The following is a 5,459-nucleotide window of genomic DNA, read 5'->3' as shown; positions in this document are numbered from 1 at the left end:
CACACACACAGAGAGAGAGAGAGAGAGAGAGAGAGAGAGAGAGAGAGAGAGAGAGAGAGAAATACCCACATGCACAAAAGATCCCCTTGTGCTATACATAAGGACAGGCATCAACATCTGGGCCAGCTGACAATCCACTGGAGAATCTGCAGAGCCTTTCATCCCCATGCAAGGGTTGCTACAGTGCACCTCTTAGTCTTGATTCCCCACTTCTTTTCCTGGAGGGTTTCACTTTGCAAATACTGGGCATCCTGTCACTGTGACACACACATTGTAATGTAGATACTGTTACTGTGACCATCCCTTTGACAAAGTCTCTGATAAAAGCAGCTAGAGGGAGGGAGGGAGGGAGGGAGGAAGGGAGGGAGGGAGGGAGGGAGGGAGGGAGGGAGGGAGGGAAGAAAGGGTTTTTGTTTGATGTTTGAAAGGACAGTCCATTGTTTGGGGGAAGGCATGGCGACAGGGGAGTAAGAATCTAATCATATTGTACCCACTGCCAGGAAAAAGAATGCCACATTCTTTATGCCAATTGATCATGGCAATCAGCAATGGAAGGAAATCTGGATAGTTACCACTTTGCCACACTATGCCCCTTGTGTCTGATTCACTGAATCTCTCACCGTGCCTCACTGTGCCCCACCGCCCCTCACCACGCCCACCGCCCCTCACCACGCCCACTGCAACTCACTCCACCTAGGACGTGTATTTCTTTACCCTCTGTGTCCTTGCCTATGCTCTTTCTTCATCCAGAAAGCTCAACCTTTGCTTCCTCCTTGCATATACCACAAGCAAAACCCAGCCCAACATCATTCTCTTCCACCCCCAACTCAAAAACTCTTGGATCTGTTAAAAAACATCAAACAAGACCATTTTCTATTACTATAGCGAAGGACCCAGGGATGGGGTCTTTATAAAGAAAAAAAACATTATTTAATTCATAGCTGTCGGGGTTCAAAGGAATGAACTCACAGTTCTGGTGATGTTATTCATGACAGATATGTGTGTGTACGTGTGCTCACGAGTGTGTGTGTGTGTGTGTGCGTGTGCGTGTGTGATTGTGACAGGTACGACAGGAAACCTGGAATCCCCAGCCCTTATAAAGATGAGATTTGTTTTGTTCGTGGTTATAGATGCTCAGGGGCATGACCCCAGCATCTATGCAGCTCAGATGAAGGTGTTATGCATGACAGATGACATCACAGGAAACAAGAGTGAGCATGTAACAGCTTCTCTTTAGGAGACACCTCTTAAAGGGCCTGCCACCTCTCAGCATCATCACCCCGAGGTCAAGTCTCCCGGCACATGAGGCCATGGGGCCCTGCAATACTGAGCAGAGAACACAGCTGGGAGGTGCTTTGTGCGGTTCTTAGGGAGGGTGTCCTGGAGTCCTGGAGGCAGGCGGGAACCCCCAGAGGCTTTTGCCTGGGAAATGGTGCTGTCATGTCCCCATTCTAGAAAAACAAGTCCTGGCAGCAGTTTTATTTTGCCATGTAATAAACTACAAGAGATAGAGTTCTGCTCACTCACGTCCAACACCTATGCGTCTGCATAAACCTTACCAATAACACGGGAAGCTCAGGTGCCAAACGCTGGGCCTCACATTTGTCCTGGCACGTGTCCTCTCTCTCAGCTGTCACGGTGCCAACAAGCACATTATAGAGGCTGTGGGAAATGGAGACCCTCGCCCTTCCCCATGAGGGTCTCTGAGCAGGCTGCAGGCTTGCCTCCTCCGACAAACCTTCTGGACAGTGCAGGCCTCGCACCCCACCCTCTGCTTTTACAAGCCTTGACCCCTATAGGGCTCCCCAACAGCATTAACGAGAGAAAGAGTAAAATGGAAGAAAGGAAGGCTGGCGCTGCCTGGGGCGTGTTTGGAAGAGAAACGGATGAAGCAAGAAGTTGGGTTCAGTCCCCAGCACTGCATAAATCTGATGTGGTGGTGAGCATTTGAAAGCCCAGAACACAGGAAGAGAAAGCAGGAGGGTCAGAAATTCAAAGCCATCCTCAGCTGCATAAAGAGTTCCAGGCCAGCCTGGGACATAAGAGAGCCTATCTCAAAATGAAAAAATAAAATACAGAAAAAACTTTAACAGTGCAAAATAATATGCTATGAGGAAAGTATTGTTGGGAAGTCCTGGGCTTTAGAGATGTCTACTTATGACCCACATGCTATGAGAAATTGTTGAAGTTCACCAAATGCTTTCCTATGACTTTTTAACTTACCCAAACCAAAGGAGCACAGGCATTAATAGACCCACAGACATCAGTAAATCTGCCTGAGCCTTAACTAATACAGCTGTGTTGCCACACAGCCAAAACTTTAAAGAGTTCATTACTGTCATTCAGCCAGCGAGCTGTTTTCCCCACGTCGGCGCCAGCACTCTGAGACGTTTAGCCTGTCAAATATTTTTGTAAAAACAAACAAACCCAAACTGAAGATGCAGAGATAAGTCCCAGTGTTCACATGTGCTCCAAGCACAGCACATGCTATGTGCCCGTGTCCTTTTAAACAGCGTCTGAAGGCACGTGTGCATTCTAATCACGTGTTGCAAAAAACTCACTCTGAGGAATGTCCTGGTGCTACGCCTGGTCCTCTGGATTCTGCCTGGACTCCTAACAACGTTATAGACCCAGCTGTTGGAAAGACGGACAGGATGCTGCTGTATCCCCACGGCCCCTTCCCAGAAAGCCTCTAGCAGGTACTGTAACACTGTTATTTCATATTTAGCTCCCTGAGAAAGTTCTAGAAGTTTTTAATTTTCTGGGCTGGACAATGTAGACCAGGATGATGGAACAAGATTGAACTTAGGATGTTCTTGCCATGTGGCAAGGCACGGCTCAGTGCTAGATAGACCTATCTCGGATCATTGCAAAATTTTAAGAGTTCCAGAAGTACGCCTCCAGGAGGAGAACTGAAAGCATGGAAGTGGTTTATTGTAGATTCTTGCCTGAGATTATTTTGTGTTCTGTATGTACGGTGCATGCATGTTTGTGTGTGCATGTGCACATATGTGTACATGTGTGTGAAAGCCAGAGGTCAACCTTAGGCACCACCCCTTAGGTCCCTTTCAATCTGTCTACGGTCTCTTTCTGGCCTGAGCTTGCCAGTTGTACTATTCTGCCGAGGGGTGAGTCCCAAGAACCTGTTTGTCTCCATCTCTCCAGAGCTGGGATTGCAGGGCAAACATTACTGGGACTGACTTTTGTCATAAGGATTCAGAAAACTGGACTTGGGTCCTCATGCTTGCAAGGGAGGGGCTCCACTGACTAGGCCTCTTCCTGGACTCTTATTTTTTTCAGACCTATTACACATAGTTTTGAAAATGCACCATTCTGCCTGGCTCTCCAGTGCTGGCTTGTTCTTCTGACGGTCAGAAGGAGCATGGTCTGTACACCCATTCTGACTTGGGTCAACCGTTCTGACTTGGGTTCCACATGTTCCCCCACACTGGAGTTAAAGAGCAATGCACCCCATTATTCTCTATCTTAGGGCAGCCTTTTCTCGGCTGGATATGAGATTAGTCACGTGGCCTGGAAGCAGACAGAACAGCCTTTGACATACCGACATGACAGATGAACAAGTGAATGGAGGCCTCTAGGTGAGTGTCCACATCCGAGAGTACATGTGTGTGTGCATGCACATGGATGCGTGTGTCCGTGTGCGCATGCCCTCAAGCGTGTGTGTGGAGGGTAAAGGTCAACCCACCTTAGGTATCTTCTCATTTGATCTCTTTCTTGGTGATGGAGACAGGATTTCTCACTGAAACTGGAGCTCACCTGATTGGCTAGAAGAGCTGACCAGGGCGTGGCTGTCTCATTTCCCAGCACTGGGATTATGGGTCCCTGCTACCATATCCTGGGACCTGGGACTCTGACATCGGTCATCATGCCTGGACATCAAGTACTTTCCCCACAGGTCCTCCCCAGATCCCCAACCCTATTGAGTACATCTTTAAAAAAAATCATCGTTAATGGACCATTCATTTCAAATTAAAATTATGCCCATTTTGTCAGGCCTACATCTGTCATCCTAGCACTTAGGAGGCTAAGACAAGAAGATCCTGAGGCCAGAGCCAGCCTGATCTACAGTGGAAGACTCAATCAGAATAAAAGGTAAAGGATAAAATGTCTCTCTCTCTCTCTCTCTCTCTCTCTCTCTCTCTCTCTCTGTGTGTGTGTGTGTGTGTGTGTGTGTGTGTGTGTAGACATATGTGTCTCTGGTGATTCCTAAGAACACTAAAATTCAAAGTCTAGCTCCTGTAATTTCCATACATGTACTCATGCATACACACACACACACATACACACCCTCATATACACTCAAATACACAATATATTCATGCACATTCACGGATAAACACAAATATATACTCATACACACACCCACACACCCACACATCCCACAGAGTTCCTTGAGATACTCTCTGGGTAGATTTGCACTCGGGACAGCATTCTGCCACCACAACCCATAGATAAATCCTTGCAGCGGAGGCAGCACGATGACGGCAAACCCTACCTCTCAGAGGATGATTTGCACCAGGAAGCTTCTAGTTATCTGCAGGTATCGCCCCTGCTCCTACAATTGTCCTGTTCTCACAGGAAAAAAAAAAAAAAGCAAACTGTTAAAAATCTTTCCCTCTCGTGTGTTGGAAAATAAGAGTTACAGAAGAAACCTTAGGTTGGTTGAAGAGATGGATGTGTCCTATGATGCTGTCCTTCAGATGTAAGAACGAAAAACACATATGTGCTTGTGAAAGAGGGACAGAGCACAATCGCCACCACGTGACAATAACTGGTTAAACAGAAAGTATTTAGCATAATTATCTTCCAACTGTTCCGTAGATTTAAATAAAAAGCTTGGGAGAGCAGTTCTCTTTCTGTTTTCCTTCCTGCTCTCTTCCCCATATTCATCTCCATTTCTCCACCTCCCAGATGGCCGTGACCAGTACTTGCCAGGCATCCCGGACCACCTGTCACCACCTCCCCCAAGGTGTCACCCTTGTCATGTTTTCCTCACAAGCAATAGAAGCAACTGAGGAGTCCCTAGACCCAGCTCCTCCCAAAATGATGCTTTCCTGCTCTCGGTCTTTGTCCGAAATCCCAGCACCAGGTAAGGTTTTCTACCTTGCAATGTGCCTATCAGTATTTCCAAGGCGCATTTCTATAACAAGGCACATAACAGCCTGCAGGAACAGGGGCAACGGAGGAAGTAGATCCTGTGGATGGTTCCAGATGGTCCGGACAAGCTCATGCACCTTATTTACCACGCCACCCCTCATTACCGGAAGCTCTGCTCTTCCTCTGCTTTGTGACGATTTCCCCAGGTGAAACTTCCTGCACTGGAGGGAGGAGGAGGAGCAGCACGGTGCTCTGGAAGTTAAAGAAACTCATGAGATACAGGAAACTCCAAAGGCTGAACATCCACAGCCTATCCCCAGGCTGTGCAAGCAGTAGCAGCT

General features: G+C 47.5%; 1 long non-coding RNA gene across 1 annotated transcript; it reads left to right on the top strand.

Moving 5' to 3' along the window:
* Positions 1-2,623: 2,623 nt before the first annotated feature.
* LOC119801661 lies at positions 2,624-3,903 on the top strand. The gene is made up of 4 exons (XR_005283274.1): positions 2,624-2,699; positions 3,301-3,385; positions 3,491-3,599; positions 3,752-3,903. It is a non-coding gene; the product is annotated as an uncharacterized LOC119801661 (long non-coding RNA).
* The last annotated feature ends 1,556 nt before the right edge of the window (positions 3,904-5,459 follow it).

The sequence above is a fragment of the Arvicola amphibius genome, chromosome 15, assembly GCF_903992535.2.
Source record: "Arvicola amphibius chromosome 15, mArvAmp1.2, whole genome shotgun sequence".
NCBI lineage: Eukaryota > Metazoa > Chordata > Mammalia > Rodentia > Cricetidae > Arvicola > Arvicola amphibius.
This window is presented reverse-complemented; position numbering and strand designations above follow the sequence as displayed.